We start from the raw sequence: 19,693 nt of genomic DNA on the forward strand, positions 1-19,693 counted from the left end.
TTCTCAAGGCTGTCAATTCAACTAAGTACCTGGGTGTTAAAATTGCGAACAACTTCAGTTGGAAAGACCACATAGATAATATTGTGGGGGAGGCGAGTCAAAGGTTGCGTTTCATTGGCAGGACATTTAGAAGATGCAGCAAGTCCACTAAAGGGACAGCTTGCACTACACTCGTTCGTCCTCTGTTAGACTATTGCTGTGCGGTGTGGGATCCTTACCAGGTGGGCTTGACGGAGGATATCGAAAGGGTACAAAAAAGGCAGCTAGTTTCCTATTATCACGTAACAGGGGAGAGAGAGTGGCAGATATGATACGCGAGTTAGGATGGAAGTCATTAAAGCAAAGACGTCTCTCGTAGTGGCGAGATCTATTTATGAAATTTCAGTCACCAACTTTCTCTTCCGAATGCCAAAATATTTTATTGAGCAACCCAGCCTACATACGTAGGAATGATCATCAAAATAAAATAAGACAAATCAGAGCTTGAACAGAAAGGTTTAAGTGTTCGTTTTTCCCACGCGCTGTTCGGGAGTGGAATGGTAGAGAGATAGTATGATTGTGGTTCGATGTACCCTCTGCCAAGCACTTAAATGTGAATTGCAGAGTAATCATGTAGATGTAGATAGATACGCAATAAACCACCAACTACGTGCAGGCAAATTAACGAAAAATCCTTAGTTAATACCAAAGTCTCCTCCGCCGCCAGTAGCACGAGCATGCACGCTGCGACCTCTTATGTCGGCCGGCGTCTCTTTACCACATCCTGCGTCCACCCACTTCCGTCTGCCCTCGACACTTGCTCGCTCGATACTCAAAAATGGTTCAAATGGCTCTGAGCACTATGGGACGTAACTTCTGAGGTCATCAGTCCCCTAGAACATAGAACTACTTAACCCTAACTAACCTAAGGACATCACACACATCCATGCCCGAGGCAGGATTCGAACCTGCGACCGTGGCGCGGTTCCACACTGTAGCGCCTAGAACAGCTCGGGCATCCGGCCGGCTCGCTCGCTACAACTCGCGGCAATAATATCTCAGACTGAGAGTTTGTGTACGCACACAGTAGAATCATAGACGTCCAACTTTCAATAGTGTCCTAGGCTTTCGGACAGAGTAACACGAGAAGTGAACCATGTACTGGATTCTCTCTGGACAATGATAATAATAATAATAATAATAATAATAATAATAATAATAATAATATAAGTTTATTCCATACTAGTATTAAAGGGAATAAGTTTCATGGACGAAGTGTGGTTTGTCTTAAACGAATCCTGTGACCTTCGAAGTAATTAATTCGGTGTACGTGTGCTACGCAAATAAAAAACATCAATTCATTCTTAAACGCGAATCGGCCTCCTAATAACTGTTAATAACCTTCTTTGGCGGCAACCGTAAAACAACGCGGGTAGCCGATGGTAATAATTTGAATATAAACTTACTGATCAACACATACTGACTGCAGTGACAGAGAGTGTTGTGTATCCTCACTTTTACGTATTTCGCTGAAGTAAAGAATACTGGCCGGGCGTAGAAAAAGGAAAATACTCTTTCACTCATAGTGGAAGCGTCAGTAGACAGCAGTGGGAGGCGTCACCTGGTGTAGATAAAAGAAGATGTGTTGTTATTAATAAATTCATAATGTATATGGTTCAAAGGGCTCTGAGCACTATGGGACTTCTGAGGTCATCAGTCCCCTACAACTTAGAACTACTTCAACGTAACTAACTTAAGGACATCACACAAATCCATGCCCGTGGCAGGATTCGAACCTGCGACCGTAGCGGTAGCGCAGTTCTAGACTGTAGCGGCCGTAATGGATAACTACACCGAGACAAGCTAAAACAGGATACAGTACTGTTATTTACAGACTAACCATAACTGACAAACAGTGGAAAAGGAGATCACGTAAAAAGTAAACTGGATTGTTTAAGAAAAACACTTGTTTTTTAATCTCCACTTGTAGTAATTTCCATATTAGAAAGGGAGTCGCTATTGCGGAGGAACTTCTGAAAGTCTGACGCTTGAGTGGGCTCCCACTTCGTGTGCGACAGTTGTCGAAACAACAGTCCGTCAGCGTCACGTCCAGCGTAGAGCGGGCATGCTCTCGGTCATCGTACCGTCGTATTTAAACGATGATTCAAGCAAGCACTTTGCAATGCGTGCCCGACCGACGCGGCTCAAACGATCTCTCGTACGGCAGAGTGTACTTTACTGTTCAATTGCAGACGGGTTCTTAATTACAGGGAGCGCGTCGCTGGAAGGGAATTCCGTCAGAGCGACAGGCTGGCAGCGTGCCGGCGGCTGCCGAAACACGATACATCGGCGGAATCGGCGCGCCGCCGCAATTTGATACACGCAACCGGCAGGCCGGTGGCGTCAGGGGCAGGGGGAGGGAGGAGGGGGGAATCCAGGCTCCGCCAGTGGCGGAGTGCAGCTCTCACTGCATGCACGTCACTACCCCAACACCCTGGCAGCGTCCGTGCAGCATCAATGGTTACCCGACGCCTCTCATCTAGCCATCTGTGCTGCTACGTCATGTGTAGTAAACTACACTACCGGCCATTAAAATTGCTACACCACGAAGATGACGTGCTACAGCCATGAATTTTAACCGAAATGAAGAGGATGCTGTGATAAACAAATGATTAGCTTTTCAGAGCATTCACACAAGGTTGGCGCCGATGGCGACGCCTACAAAGTGCTGACATGAGGAAAGTTTCCAACCGATTTCTCATACACAAACAGCAGTTCACTGGCGTTGCCTGGTGAAACGTTGTTGTGATGCCTCGTGTAGGGAGGAGAAAAGCGTATCATCACGTTTCCTACTTTGATACAGGTCGGATTGTAGCGTAGGGAAGCAGCCTACTCACGCCGTATACAATTCACAGCAGTATTTCCATTGTGTGCCACCAGTCCGCTGTAACTAGCTCTGACGTCATATATGTTGCGCAATAATTTGAAAATCAAGTAAATAACCTGAAACGTTGCTAGCATGTCAGGAGTATTGCTATATCATTATGTGTTGAATATCAGTTCAATAACTTTAACCATTTTCGAAATTTGGACGTTTTTTTGTAAAAATCATTGGCGCAACAGAAAAGAGCTAGAAACTTAAAAATTTATATTTAGATTCCTTTTGCATAACAATTTAGTAGAAACAGTATTCTGGATCTCATAAATTAAAATTTTAGTTGCAATTCATGATTTTCTGTATTTGTCTTAAAAATTAAGGAAGCAAGATAGATTAAGTAGGTGAATAAATAAACCTAGGATGTTCAAATTTAATTAGAAGGGAGATACGCTACAATCATAAAGATGTGAAAAGTTTCAACAGAACAACTATAGAACTATAGCGATAGCGTATCTCCAAAGGGCAAGTTCAGAGCTCGTCTACTGCGTGTAGTGTAATTAAATTAATTCTCTCGCCCAAAATATTTGATTGTGCCACGTCAGACGTACCTGTGTGATGATTTCACGTTTAAATTTAGAGCTTCATTAGCCATCAGCAAAGGAAGCAATGATTTACTTAATAACTTAAAGTGGTGCATTACTAGCCCAGCGGCTAGTCGGGACAGCAAATTTTATCAGGCGTTCCCTTAGCCGTCCGCACCGCGGCTTTGTATATAAGAACGCTGCGCGAGGAAATAAGGCCCCACGGCCACAGTCTGCGCTGAGATGTCGGAGCGAGAGGATGTCCGTACAGCGAAGGGTGTGGCGGATCGTCGTCCGGCAGAGCTTGCTTTGCCGGCGGCCCCATCCGGCCCCCCACCTAAGACGACCCAGGCATCGTCATTGGACACGACTATGGATTTCGAGTCGGCTGCACTGCAAGTACCGCTGCCCGAATCTGACGACGAGACGGCGGCACGACAAGAAGCGTCCACCTCCACCAGGACGAAGAAAAGGAGGGCGACCACCGCCACAGGAACTACTCGAGCCCCTCCTAAGGGAAAGAAGTCAAAACCGGCGGATGTCGTCGTCGATGAGGAAGGTTTTCAACTCGTCAAACGGCCGGCCAGGAAGGCTCAACTGTCGTCTGCACCGCCGGTTCCGACGACAAACAGTTATGATGAGCTCGCTGAGGGTGTGGAGTTACCTACTCAGAAGAGTGAACCAAGGCCGCCGCCTATTGTGGTCCAACATACTGAAGACTACGACGGCCTCTACAGGATGCTGCTTCGTCTTGTTGGCCAAGACAACGTTGTCATCAAGCCTGCTGGCACCAACCTGTACAAGGTCACGCTGAAAACAGCTGATGACTACAGAAAGGTTACGGCTGCGTTCGGAGAACAGGAAAAGCCGTTCTACACTTATCCGTCGGCAACAGACAAGACGCTAAAGATCGTCTTTCGAGGGCTCCCTAGAAACTACAGCCTGGATCACATCCGGCAGCAACTGGAGGATATGGGCTATGGATTTGGACTCAGGTCGATAACCCGCCTACCGTCTCGCCGAACCAGAAAGGAGACGCCACTGGTCCTAGTGGTCACTTGTGATATCCCACACAACCGTGGGCTGTGGCAGGTCACGAAGATAGCGGCGACACCAGTCACTACAGAAAAACTCCGCTCGAAGAGGGGAGAACCTCAGTGCTACAACTGCCAAATGGTTGGGCATGTAGCACGGTTCTGCACGCTACCCCCACGCTGTGTTAAGTGTGCAGGGGAGCACGCTAGTCGCGACTGCACACGGCAGCGGACAGATGGACCGCCCAAATGCGCTGGATGTGGGGGAGAACATGTTGCCTCTTACCGCGGCTGTTCCAGCTTCCAACGGGCTGCGGCGCGGAGCCGTGGCCAGCGCCCTGGCTCAATAAAGCGGCCTGCACCAGTCAGACCTGGAGTCAGTTTTGCTGCTGCTGTTTCCCCTGGCTCCTCTCCGCAGGCCCCCGTACCTGCGACTGCGCCAGCCACTGTTGCAACAGCTGCAGACAACAAGAAGGCCCGCCGTACACGAGGCACAGCGCGACCACCAGCACTGCGTCCTGATCAGCAACAGAGTGAAGACCAGGGACAACACGACCGCTCCCAACAGGGACGCCAGGCTGTAGTCGTGGAAACCCCAGCTCAACACCCACACGCTGCATCTGCACCCTCCCAGGCGGCCGATTCCAGCATGGAAGAAATGAAGCTCCTCCTGCAAGAACTTCGGGAGCTTCTCAGGGATATCCCACGGCAACTCATCGCCGCTGTTAGTGCAGCCGTTCAGGCAATCACCACCGGACCACTGAAGACCCAGCATGGCCCGTAGTCAACGAGGAGTCACTGTATGCGTGTGGAATGCCCAGGGCATCCGCACCCAAGATGGCGAATTTCGTCAGCTGCTGCGAGATGAAGCCGTTGACATTTGCCTCGTCTCGGAGACTTTTCTCAAGCCTGGAGTTCACGTCCGAGCAGCGAACTACGTGTGCTATCGGACTGACAGACCAACTCATGGCGGTGGTACTGCGGTCTACGTCCGGACTTCACTGGCGCACCATCAGATTCAGCTTCCGCCACTACAAGCGATGGAGGCAACTGCTGTAGCTGTTGACACCTCACATGGGGGCATCACGTTTGTGGCTGTCTACCGTCCACCTGGCAGGCAGTTACTCCAACAGGACGTTGAAGCGCTGCTGACATTACCTGGGAAGGTCTTTGCCGGCGGTGATTTTAACGCAAAACATACTGAATGGCATTCTCGTCTTACCAACAACCACGGACGAAAACTTCTCCGAGTCGCACAGCGGTGGAACGCCATCATCCTCGGACCTCATGATCCCACCCACTTTCCTAACAATGGTGGACTTCCAGACGTGCTTGACATTGCGGTGGCCAAGGGGGTGCCCTATGTTATATCTGCCAGCACTCGCAACGCCTTATCCTCGGACCATGTTCCAGTTATCTTTGACATCGATGTCGATGCTCAGCCAGTGTCGCGGAGAGGAATCCAGACCAGGAACACCAACTGGATCCGATACCAGGAGCTGATCGCTGAAGGCCTCCGAGATGCACCAGATGATGCTGAGGTTGGAGTTGATGGCTATGCCCGATTCCTTCAAGACTGTGCTATACAAGCGGTGCACCGGGCCACACCGCGGCCGCGATCTGAACCACCTGACCGATCACGGCAACTGCCACCACATCTAATGGAGGCGATAACCACCAAAAATCGCCTATTCCGTGAATGGCAGCTGCCACGAAACGCAGCAACGAAGAGGGCACTAAACCGGATGAGGAGAGAGATAAAGGTTGCCGTTGCAAATCACCGCCATCAGGAATGGTCCAACCGCCTGGCCACTCTTCGGATTGATGATGGTACTGCTTGGAAAGTCACGCAGTTCTTCCTCCGCCGACGACAGAGGATACCGCCGCTACAAGTCGGTCAAAACATCGCCAGCAGCCCAGCGGACAAAGCCAACGCCATCGCTGATGTTTTTGAACGAAATTTCCAGCCCATCGTGGACCCCATGGATCCGGATCACATTCGACTGGTTATACAACGTCTTCCGGTATTCCTCAATGCACCTGTGGGCGACGATCACATCGAAGAGGTGGATGCTGATGAAGTCTCCGTAGAACTTCGGCGACTCAACAAGCGCAAGGCGGGAGGCCCTGACCAGCTCACAAATGAAATGCTGCGACAGATGCCACCAGCAGCCATAGAACACCTGGCTCGACTTTTCAACAACATTCTCCGCACTGGACACTATCCTCAAGCATGGAAACATGCGGAGGTAGTGCCCATCCAGAAGCCTGGGAAGGACCCTCGTTTACCAAGTAGCTACAGGCCTATCAGCTTACTACCAGCAGTCAGCAAGGTCTTTGAAAGACTTTATCTCCGACGCTTACAACGTCACATTCAGGAAGAACGTCTACTGCCGGACGAACAATGTGGTTTTCGCCCTGGTCATGCAACAACGCACCAACTGCTTCGACTAGTCGAAGAGGCCCTTGATGCCATCGAACGACGGGAGTTTTTCGGGGCCATCTTCCTGGATGTCTCACGGGCGTTCGATTCTGTATGGCATGAGGGGCTCCTTTTCAAGCTTCTGGACCTCGGTGTGCCCCTGCCACATGTCCGCCTTCTACAATCTTACCTCGCCAACAGAAGCTTCCATGTCCGCACGGAGGACTTGTCGACGCGCCGTCTGGTCAGGGCTGGAGTTCCCCAAGGCTCCGTCCTCGGCCCCATACTCTACATCCTGTATACTGCAGACATGCCGCGGATGGACAGGGTCCATCTTGCCCTCTACGCAGATGATACAGCGATGTACGCAAGGAGCATGAATGCAGCTCTACTCCAACGACGCATGCAAGCAGCAGCTGACACACTTAGTCAGTGGGCCAGGAGGTGGCGCCTCAGCTTCAATGGGGCTAAGACGCAAGCCCTCCTCATCACGAAGAAACATATTCCAGCTGCTCTACCGCAGATCACCATTAGGGGAACCGCCGTACCTTGGGGCACTACAGCAAAGTACCTGGGTGTAACGCTGGATAGAGGGCTCACTTGGAGACATCACATCGATGATATAGTCAAAAAGGTCAGGGGTAGAATGACACAGCTCTACCCCTTCCTCAATCCATCAACTGCACTCCCACCTGACCTGTATCTGACTCTAATCCGTCCACTCATCGACTACGCCGCTGTGGTTTGGGGCAACGCCGCAGCGAGCCATGTCGGAAGACTACAACGACTCCAAAACCGGATCCTACGGCTGGCGTTGCACCTCCCTCGGGACTTCCCGTCGGACGACCTTCACCGAGTCTCGAACATTCCAACTGTTAGAGAGAGGTTTCGCCAGGCTGCACGACTTTTCTACGAGAAGACCATGCAGTCAACAAATCCGCTCCTCCGAGCACTAGGCCACCGTGTGCAACGTCTCAACGCCACCAGATGGCCACATCTGCTTCGCGACCAATAAGTTGCAAGCACGCCAGGAGAGCCGTCCCAGCAGACTGAAAGGACATAAACACAACGAAAGGACAACCCACACACACCGCCAGCTTGGAGGAATAGCCAACCAGCTTGGACTCCACCAAACAACAGAGACCAATCTGTCTCTGTCAGGCTGAAGCAAGCAAATAAGGCCACAGTTCTCTCCAGACGCTGATCAGCGCACCACCTGTGCCGGGAGTTGCGTCGCGTCGGTATCATTGCTATAAACAGCCTCGGATGCCGTAATAAGTTACTCGGGATACGCGTAACCATGAAATCGTTTTCGAGTGAAGTGTTAATTCTGGGATGACTTTAATGATCTATCTTCAGTTTGCGGATGTCGTATTTTCACGTGCCGCCGCGGCACAGACATTCTACCATTATTTAGCGTGGCGTTTCATGAACCTTATCATCAAATTATGGCGAGCATTCACTTAAGCATTTAATTTGAACAGTTAATAGTTGCATCAGCGCATTAGACTCTGAACTGCTCTGGTAGTTGGATTGTGTGGATTCTTTTTGGTCTGTGACTTTCAGAATATAGTGCACATTTGTGAAAGAATCGTTTTTTGATTATGAATCCCAGACAATCTCATAATTCCTCAGAGCTATAAGCTGTGGCTATACGTGTATTTCTCAGTTGAAGTGGGCACTAGGAATTCTAATTACAGGGTTCACGTTTTGTTAATCACTTTCTGGTTGCCAATATTGTAGTTAGAGAGCCAGTGTTGAGGACGGCAAACAACAGCATTAAATAAATCATAGGAACATTTTAATAACAACAAAATTCCAACCGCCGCCCCACATATGGTGCATCGTTGGGAAAGACATATTTCATCATTTATTTATAACAACAAAATTTCCACCCGCCGCCCCACAGTAGCCTATCGCGATTGCGGTTTATCCTATCGAGACATTGCTGCTCGGGTTGGTCGAGATCCAATGACTGTTAGCAGAATATGAAATCGGTGCGTTCAGGAGGGTAATACGGAACGCAGTGCTGGATCCCAACTGTCTCGTATCACTAGCAGTTGGGATGACATGCATCTTATCCGCATGGCTGTTATGGATCGGGCAGCCACGTCTCGAACCCTGAGTCAACAGATGGGGACGTCTGCAAGACAACAACCATCTGCACGAACAGTTCGATGACGTTTGTGGCAGCATCGACTATCAGCTCGGAGACCGTGCCTGTGATTATCCTTGACGCTGCAACACGGACAGGAGCTCCTGCGATGGTGTACTCAACGACGAACCTGGGTGCATCAATGGCAAAACGTCATACTTTCGGATGAATCCAGGTTCTGTTTACAGCATCATGATGGTCACATCCGTGTTTGGAGACATCGCGGTGAACGCACATTGGAAGCGTGTATTCGTCATCGCCACACTGGCGTATCACCCGGCGTGATGGTATGGGGTGCCATTGGTTACACGTCTCGGTCATATTTTGATCTCATTGACGGCACTTCGAACAGTGGACGTTACACTTCAGATGTGTTACCACCCGTGGCTCTACCCTTCATTCGATCCCTGCGATACCCTACATTTCAGCAGGATTGTGCTCGACCGCATGTTGCAGGTTCTGTGCGGGCCTTTCTGGATACAGAAAATGTTCGACTTCTGCCCTGGCCAGCACATGCTCCAGATCTCTCACCAATTGAAAACGTCTGGTCAATGGTAGCCGAGCAACTGAGTAGTCACAATACACCAGTCACTACTCTTGATGACCTGTGGTATTGTGTTGAAGCTTCATGGGCAGCTGTACGTGTACACGCCATCCAAGCTCTGTTTGACTTAATGCCCAGACGTAACAGGGCTGTTATTACTGCCAGAGGTGGTTGTTCTGGGTACTGATTTCTCAGGATCTATGCACCCAAATTGTGTGAAAATGTAATCACATGTCAGTTCTAGTATAATATATTTATCCAATGAATACCCATTTATCATCTGCATTTCTTCTTGGTGTAGCAATTTTAATGGCCAGTAGTGTAGATGTTTCGAAAGAATGTGCACATTTTAATACAGTGGCCAATATAAATGTTGCATACTGCTTCATATTCAAGACTGGATATAAAGAAACAGAATTTTCTCCTGACAAGTATAGCTACAAAAAAAAAAGAAAAAAATAAAGATAATCGTTTCTGCACATGATTAAAAGAAAAAAAGGCGATTCCATTGCAAAGACTACATTTATGAACCAACTGGCTCTCCTCGTAATTGATGACACTTCTTAGTGCAGGTAGGCACACTCACCAAATTGTCCAGCAAAGCCCGTGGGAAATTGTCCCATTTCTCCATACCGACCTCTATGCGACCATGTAAGGTCTCTGGTGGGATGGGATGATCTTAAACTGCTCGTATAAGCATGGCCCATCGATTGTCAATGAAGTTGAGCACCGGAGAATATGGAGGCCACTCCATCCGACTGATACCATGCTCCACTAGGGAAGTGTTCACAAGACTCTGACAATGGGAGCGTGTATTGTCATCCATCAGCGTGAATCCCTCCCCAGTACCTTTACCAAATGGAACCAGAATGTGTGAGATAATGCCGTCCCGATACTTCACGCCAGTCATCCTGTATTGGCCACAAGAGGTGTCCTAGGACCATACATAAATACACAACAAAACATTGAATCACTTTGACAAGGATGGCGGTCTATGATAGAGTATGAACTTGTCCTCGTTGCCTCCCCAGGCGAATATCAGTGTTCCCATGGTGGAGAGTGGCAACGGCCTTACCCCAGTGGATACACCGGTTCCCTTGAGATCACCAAAGTTAAGCGCTGTCCGGCGTGGCCGGCACTTGGATGGGTGACCATTCAGCCGCCATGTGCTGTGGCCATTTTTCGGGGTGCACTCAGCCTCGTGATGCCAATTGAGGAGCTATTCGACCGAATAATAGCGGCTCCGTTCAAAGAAAACCGTCATAACGACCGGGAGAGCGGTGTGCTGGCCACACGCCCCTTCTATCCGCACCATCAACTGAGGATGACACGGTGGTCGGATGGTCCCGATGGGCCACTTGTGGCCTGATGACGGGGTACCATGGTTGACAGTGGGTCTCATCAGAGAAGAAGATTGTATCCCACTTCTGCCTAGTATACAAAGACTGATCTTGTGGCCATGCGATACGAGTCGCTCTCCCCCATATGGAGGAGGAGTCATGAGATGACATCTGGCTCGTAATCCCTGCTCATGGAGCCTATTTCGTATCGTTCGTGTTGGCAACTGTGCTTCTGTAGCTGTCCGGAACAGCCGCTGTAGATGTGTAGCATTGTGTTGAGGGTTTCTGCTGCTGTCATACACAGATATCGGTCCTGCACATCTGTTGTTTTCCCTCCGCGGCCACTTCTGCGACGATCCTCAACTGATCCTGTCGCTATAAATTTGTTCAGATTCTAAAGACATCAGTTTGACTCACAGTAACATTCGCTGTGATGTCCACTTGTCTCATTCATTAGGGTGACTATACAGATCCCTTGATTGTACGTTGTTGTTGCCCGAACCATTCTGAAGTATCGTAGCTCTAGTGATGACACACAGCACAAGTACTGCATTGTTTACAGCCAACACGGTTGCCATAGACTACACATATTTCCCCCTCACGGTAGAAACATGGACGGTTTCGTCTAGAATCACAATAGAAAGAAACCAGTGTATTGATTTCATAACGTTTTTCTGGATCACTACGTGCAGTATTAAAGCTTCAGCAGTATTGAACATTTATTTTAATCACAATATTTTATCATTACTACAATGTGGTTAAAAGTTTATAAAATTATATATCCAGCTGTAACAAAGACAGTAGTCAAAGGGGAAAATTGAAAGAGATATGTTGAAACTTCTTTGTAGATTAAAACTGTGTGCTGGACTGAGACTCGAATTTGAGATCATTGCCTTTCGCGGGCAAGTACTCGCCGACTGATCTATCAAAGCACGATTCACAACCTGCACCAACTGTTTCACTTTCGTCAGTACACCTTCTTCGACCTTCCAAATCACACCGAAGTGCTCCCACATAGCTCGGTCTGTGAACACTTGTCGGCGAACTCCAAAGGTGCCTGGTTCGAGTCACGGTCCGACACTTTATTAGCATCTGAAGCAACTTTTCCCTTTTAGGGAACACTAACTGAAATTTCGTACGTACTGTATCTCGTTACCTGTCAACTAAGCAGGCTAAAATGTTCCGCAGAAATACTATACAAAAAGAATTTGTATTAACGAAAGCCATGTGAGAAAATTCGCATTCACATTGCTGTCACCATCAACAACAGGAACACCAAAGTTATAATAATCCAATTAACATTCTCAGCTGAATAAAGAACTAGTCTAGACATTTAGGTGCATTTCGGCCTTCAATGATATACAATCTTACCACATGTAAACGTGGCTCATTTATTCAAGAGAAAGACCTTCACAAACTTAGCGACTTAGTAAGACGCTGGTCAACATCTTGCTCTTACGCAAGCAATTATTCGGCTAGGCATTGATTGATAGAGGTGTTGGATGTCCTATTGAGGGATACTGTGCTAAACTCTGTGCAAATGGCGCTCTAGATTGTCAAAATCCTGAGCTTACTGTAGGGTTCTGGAGAGAGTTCCGGTGACCTTGCTGGGCAAGGAAGAGTTTGGCAGGCACGAAAATAAGCAGCAGAAGCTATCGCTTTGTGCGGGCGGGTATTATCTTGGTGAAATGTAAGCCCAGTTTGTCTTGCCATGCAGGATAACAAAACGGGGCGTAGAATATCGTCAGACCGTTGTGTTGTAATGACAACCTAAGGGGTCCTGCTATAGAATGAAATAACAACATATATCAAAACTCCTCGTTTTCTGGACTTACAGTTGGCGACAGAGAGAATGATCTCCGGATCTCTTCCCAATGAAGAACGTTTGCAACGTTATGGGCAGGGCCCTCCAACTAGTTCAGGCTTTTGACGATCTGACCCGCCAGTTGGGTAGAATATGGCCCGATATTCCTAAGGAGGGCATCCAACAACTCGCTCGATCAATGCCAAGCCGAATAACTGCTTGCTTAAGGGCCAGATATGGATCAATGCGTTATTCACTTGCTCAATTTGTGAAGCTCTTTCTCTCGAATAAACAACGCAGTTTTACTGAAATCATAATGATTTGTTTCCCTGTGCCTGTAAATGACATCTACCAATTTCTGTGCCATTCGGATATAACTATGATCACATTTTTGTTACAGGAATAATTACGTCTTCCAGTTTAATCTATTTCTGACTGATTTGTTTGTTTCCATGTCTGTAATAGAGACTCACATCAAAAATCTCTCTATTGGTTGATGAACAGGCATTAGATTTTGAACTATTTTTGTATTTTAAATGCTGATTCTCTGCCACACGTAAGAATAGACATTAAACGCTGATTATTAACAGTTCGTTTGAGAAATATAGGATCCTTAATTTTTAACATTTTTTTTCTTTTTCTCTGACTCAGGGTGTTTAGTGGACTCTAACCGTGGAGACACCGGTTTCAATCACGCATAGGATTTTTACTCGTTCCAGTTCCTCCAGGACGCCCGAGAAGCTCTCAATCTGCTACCAAATGAGTACCGGGGATCTATTCGGGGGTTAAAGGTCGCAGGGGCAATGAGATCATCCCCCTCTCCTTCCTGCTGCCGCGGCGACGAAAAGGTGTACTCTATCTGCAGCCAGGCCAATGGCACTGTCACAGGCTTGCACCACAGACTTTACTTTTACTTTCATTTCTTTTTCTGTCCAATTAATCTTTGTCTTCAACTGCCATAAATATAAAAATTCGTCAACTGCTTCTGTGTATTGGTTATAAATATGTACAATTATCTTTTTTTAAAAGTTGATTATGCATTATTCTGGTCCCATTATAACTGATTTTCACACTGCCCTCAAAGTTGCTGTGTTATGAGGTGCATGAATAATTCTGTTTTTAATAAGAATAGAACAATTTTGTTCAGAAAAAGTTCATATAATAGAGGCTACAAGAGGAAATATCTGCAAAACGATTCTAATTTTTATTGATTCCAGAGAATTACACTCACACTGATGTAAGAGATGGAGACCTTTCTGAGTAATCGTGATGCAGCAAGTGTGTTTCTACTACGCAACAAAGAAGCCAAATTGAAACTATGTACAGCATTCACGAATTTAAGACAAAATCTTCATATACCGTGGAGCTGAACAAGCAAAATTAGACTCTTACTTTTACGTTTATTGCTGCCCCCAGAACTCGATTGTAGATGTTAGTATAAAAATTCGATTCCAAACATTGAGCTAACAGATGAACATTCACTCTTTAATGTTCCATCCTGATATTTCTACTGATATTTCTGAAGCATAAACATGCAACGGCGTGTCTTACGCACTACCTTGTATAAAACAGCAACGCAAACATTATTAAGTGAGCGAAATGTACATGACTTCGCTTCCGTTGTGTTACCTTAGTTTTACAAGCGCAACTGCGCACAGGTCCATAAAAGCCCCTCTTGGTTGACTCACCTGGAACAGAAAAGAGACATATAGCTTGAGTGACATTATTTTTAGTTGTTAATTGAAGAAACATCGTTAATGTGAAAGAAGCAATTTAGAGCGCTTTAAATTGAGACGTAGCCGCAGTTGCCGTTGCGAGACGATGTGCAGCTACTTTGTGCAAAGGCAGACCGAAATTTTAAACTATGATAAAGTAAGAGAAAACTTCTTCTTTCCTTTACTAGAAACTAACCTAAAGTCCATCAACGACTGCAACTTCAGTTTAATTTACGAACATGTTTAGTATGTGACGTAAAAGACAAAAGCAGTCTTTAGTTTGGACAGTTTGTTTTTTAAATTTATATGACATCGAACTTATCACTGCTCGGTAAGGATTCTCATCATAAACACAAGAACTAGCAAAGTGAGACTTCACTGATGGCACTAGATGGTTTACTTTAATTTTGCTTCCTGAAAGGAGAAACCTGTCACCCACTAGCAGTGGAGCAGGATTTTCAATAATTGACACATACACAAATACGCAGTCTTACACAAACGTGTCTGCCTGATTAAAATTTAATCATTAAAAGGGAAAAGCATGCCTCTGAAGTGGATGTAGCACAGTTTACCATTTGCGGACCATGTCCGGATTTATAGAACAGTGTAATGAGTACGTATTATCTCTTTGTCTGCTATTAATAGATGCGGCAAGACTTTCGACTATGTTTCAATAACACACGTTTATAAGAAATGGCTCTGAGCACTATGGGACTTAACATCTGTGGTCATCAGTCCCCTAGAACTTAGAACTACTTAAACCTAACTAACCTAAGGACATCATACACATCCATGCCCGAGGCAGGATTCGAACCTGCGACCGTAGAGGTCACGCGGTTCCAGACTGAAGCGCCTAGAACCGCACGGCCACGACGGCCGGCTACCCGTTTATAACAGCCGTTCAGTGTCAATGTACTGAAACACCATACGGTAATATACTGAACATAACGAACGTAAAGGTGGCCGTGGTGGTCTAGAGGGCAGAGCACTAGACTGCGGCCCTGGAATTCCTAGGTTCAATCCCCTATGTGGGAGGGGAATTCTCCTCGCTCCAGTCGCCCTGGAACGGCGCCAAGTGCACTCAGCCAGATGGAAAATGAATACCAGAGATCTTTCTTGTGGGATAGAAGACGACAGGGGCGGTGGGCCCACAACTCACCGCTTCCAGGTGCTGCAGTTAAGAAAGACTTTTAACTATATTTGACTTCAGGCCAGTAGTCCAGTCGGGCATTCTCCTCAGCTTTCACCTTTTCCTTTACGCATATAAATCCTACAGCTTACACGAGGATAGTGGGCGAGTCGTAACTGAAAGAGGAATCAGAAAATCACAGCGAATATTACCACAATTAATCTCGGAGGCAATACTAAGTGAATGTTAGGGTGGACGGCAGCTAAAAATGTGTGTCAGTCAATGGATGCATGCAGCTAAAGGCCTAATGTGCGAAAAATGTAGTGGAGGCTTTCATCAAACAGTCTTTGTCAAAACGATGATAGTGTTGCATATGACTTATTTTCTCATATTTCTCAGGTGGTCATGGTGAAACAAAGACTGTGATAAAATAGCAGAGGAGTAGGGGGGGGGGGGTGAGTTTTGAAACTGTAAACCTGATATTGCAAAGCTGACTGCCCTAATGTAACAACTGAAGAAATATAGTTGTGTAAGAAGATGATTCGATGTCTGTCACTCGTCTTCACGATCAAGCCTTGGCGAGTGGCATCAGCATCGTGGCGGCATGTCACCATCATCTCTTTGTGGCGTGGCAACTGGTGTTTACAAACCTCGACTCATAATTATCCATTAGACCTTTCTGTGAGGAAATGTCTCATCAACATGCGTGTGCCCAAATGACGCAAGAATAATTTAATCCTTGGATACGTTAAAGCTTTAACGAACGTGACATCGATACGTTAATAGTGCTTCATTAAAAGTTAAATGTTCTTTACTTTTTCTTTTTAGGAACAGCGGTACTACTACGTTTAAGAGCAGAATGCGAAAAATACATGTGAATCGTATCTCTGGTGAAGCAGATCAATCACCCGAGTAGAATCAAGCCAGAATGATAAGCCAGATCTCGCCGATAACAACACTTTCGCTATCTCCATGTGTCACCGATTAGAGGGTCAGCCTGCTGAATCAACTGAACCTCCACATTACGCGCAGACACAAAATAATTCAACAAAATTGTTGAAGATAACGGAAGGGTCCTGGGGGGAAAACTGTGTATCTCCAGCAACAGCTGGAGAATACGAGCGGGATATATCATTATTGGAACAGGAGACTACGCAAATATTATTACTAAGTACTTGATTCAGGTTTAAATGGCTCTGAGCACTATGGGACTTAACTCCTAAGGTCATCAGTCACCTAGAACTTAGAACTACTTAAACCTAACTAACCTAAGGACATCACACACATCCATGCCCCAGGCAGGATTCGAACCTGCGACCGTAGCGGTCGTGCGGTTCCAGACTGTAGCTCCTAGAACCGCACGGCCACCCCGACCGGCTACTAAGTACTCTCCACAGTGGCTTCCGGAGTTGGTCATAGATACAGAGACTCCGACGAACAAAAATATCCATGGATTGATGTATTTTACAGATTTTGTATCAACTTTGCCTCACCTACCCTAGCAATGTTGTATGACTATGCATTCAAGTTTAGAGGCTTTAGTGAAGCACTGTTCCAACAACATGCTCTATAAGAAAACGGCTGGCCCTTATTTAAAAATTTAGCACCAACATTCGGAAATTCTAAAAGAAGATAAGTGCCCTTCCCGCATGGATTTCCATTCGCAGTTTATTTTAATACTGGAAACCTCCAAAATCTCTAATGGTTTTCGGTGTACAGGAGAAAAACAAACTGCAGGTGAAAACCCGTGTCCGAAATCGACATGCACCAAGGCAACTTAACCTCACATTCATAGGAGGCAAGGCCTGTCTATGCAGCAGAGAACTCCATCCTCTCCACTAGCGATTGTACAATCAGTCACGATCACTGGATAACAAACAACGTAGCCAGACGTTACGCCTGCAGTCTATCAGCATACGAAACCACGTTTGTTGCCTAAGGGGTGGCTTAAGGACAGGCGTCAGCGACTATAGCTTCGTCGCTTTGTTTGATGACATTTCCGGAGAGGGGTTTCTACTCTCGATTTGTTCCCAAGGCAGCCTCTACAATCCCTAGAAGTTTATCGCAACGTTTCTGAGGTATCCTGAATGTATCGGATATACAACTGTTTTATATGTTTGAAGAGCGTACCAGTAAATGATGCAGGCAATTTTCTGTTATTTAGACCTCCTTTTTTTTTCTAGCAGTAGTTTCGGCTTTTGAAGCGATTATTATCAAGTGCTTAGCTGTATCAAAAGTACATTATATTGCCAGCACGGAAAGGGAACACAGTGTTGGGATAGTAGCTTAAAGGAAAACTGAGTACGTAGAAGAAAGTGCAATTTTCATGAAATTGGCAGGTATAGCCACGATGTGATTGTGTTCGGTCTGGTTTACACATGCAATAGTACTGTGCTACTGAAGAAATAAAGTTGAGGATGGACTAACAATTTCATAGATCTATGTGGATATGTTTATTCGTATGTCTAAATGAAAACTACTAAAAAGAATTAAAAATAAATGCATAATTATTAAATATGTATGGTATTACAAATTCTTCATCATGCAAAGAATGGAAGAAAATGACTGTTCTAAAAGAGACTGAAAGCTTTTGTCATATTAAAAATCAACCTTGTACATCCACCAACGAATTTTCTGAGCAGAAACTTTAGTTAAATTTCGCACAAAACTATGCAAATCCAAAGTAGCTGTTCGATTCGTAGTCTTCACATTGATTCGTAACTGAACTTTTAAATGTTCGAATATATCAATTTTGGATCACCATACCTTTTAAATAATGAGAAATAAAATGGTTTTTTTATTAGCTTTCGTTTAGTTGTATGAATAGAAATACATATATATCACAGAAATTTTTAGTAAGATCTCGGCTTTATTTTTTTTGTCAACTTTATATCTTTGCAAATTTTTCATGCTCAAGTGTACCGTCCATCTGTCAAACCATTGGAATCCTTATTCTAGGTAGGTTTCTCTCCGTTACGTTACGTTCACACCGCTGTGTTCTCGTTACTTGATGAAAATGTATATTTTTTCTATACGGCTAAATATCGAAAATGACTCAAAAAACTGAAACTACTAGTGAGAGAAATTTTATGTCCTCATAAATACAGCCTAAAACGACAAAGGCCTCTTTCATTTCACAAATTATTGATTCTGGTGCAAGAATGGCGATTATCGTTGAACAACTGGTTTTCTGTTACACCGGTTCTTTTAGCCTCCACTTTAAAGTGACTGTCAAAACTATTCAAAATAATTCTGAAATAAACGATTTTCGGGTTTTTATTGCTGTTACTTCTAGTAATTTCGAAAAAGGGTGGAAAATACTCCCCAAGTTGAAGGAGCAGCAGATCACGATCTACATAAGATTGAGGCTGTGCCAGAAATAACTGTCAACGTCTCCAGCAAGGCTGTTTAGATGAAAGAGACGGGCGCAGCGAGAGCGAGAGCGGAAGGTCACAATTTGATGATTTTCCTGCATTGTTACTTCTGGATGGCAACAATTTTCCTACCTGAAGCAAACCTCACAATTAAGAGTTCAGCTATTATTCCAAGTTTATAGCCCGTCAATAATATAGCAGGTATATCAGCTAAACTTACCTTCTCTTCCAAGGATTATTGTGGATGTTTCCTCCTTGTAATACTCGCCCACATAAGGTGAAAGTTTCTACTGCTTGTCTTCGTGCATGCCAAATCCCACCTTGGCCAGCAGTTTCTCCGAATCTCTCCCCATTGGAGAAGATTTATAGCATTATGGGCAGGGTCCCCCTGCCATCTCGGGAATTTGGCCCTATCTTTGCTAGCAGTTTCTCCGAATCTCTTCCCAGTGGAGAACATTTGGAGCATTATGGGCGGGGCCTTATAACCAAATCAGGAATTTGACCATACCTTGGCTAGCAGTTTCTCCGAACCTCTCACCAGTGGAGAACATTTGGAGCATTATGGACAGGGCCCTCCAACCATCTCGGGAATTAGACCCTACCTTGGATAATAGTTTCTCCCCAGTGAAGAACATTTGGTGCATTATGGGCGGGGCCCTCCAACCAGCTCGGGAATTTGACTGTCTAACGCTGCAATTAGATAGAATTTGGTACGATATCTCTCAGGACATCAAACAG

The 19,693-nt window shown here is 45.8% G+C and overlaps 1 protein-coding gene across 1 annotated transcript in view; it reads right to left on the reverse strand.

Moving 5' to 3' along the window:
* Nucleotides 1-19,693, reverse strand: part of LOC126268013 (dual specificity calcium/calmodulin-dependent 3',5'-cyclic nucleotide phosphodiesterase 1-like) — a 1,575,562-nt gene that overhangs the window by 1,533,126 nt on the left and 22,743 nt on the right. The gene's annotated exons all lie outside the window — the stretch shown is intronic.

Source organism: Schistocerca gregaria, chromosome 4 (genome assembly GCF_023897955.1).
Source record: "Schistocerca gregaria isolate iqSchGreg1 chromosome 4, iqSchGreg1.2, whole genome shotgun sequence".
Taxonomy (NCBI): Eukaryota; Metazoa; Arthropoda; class Insecta; order Orthoptera; family Acrididae; genus Schistocerca; species Schistocerca gregaria.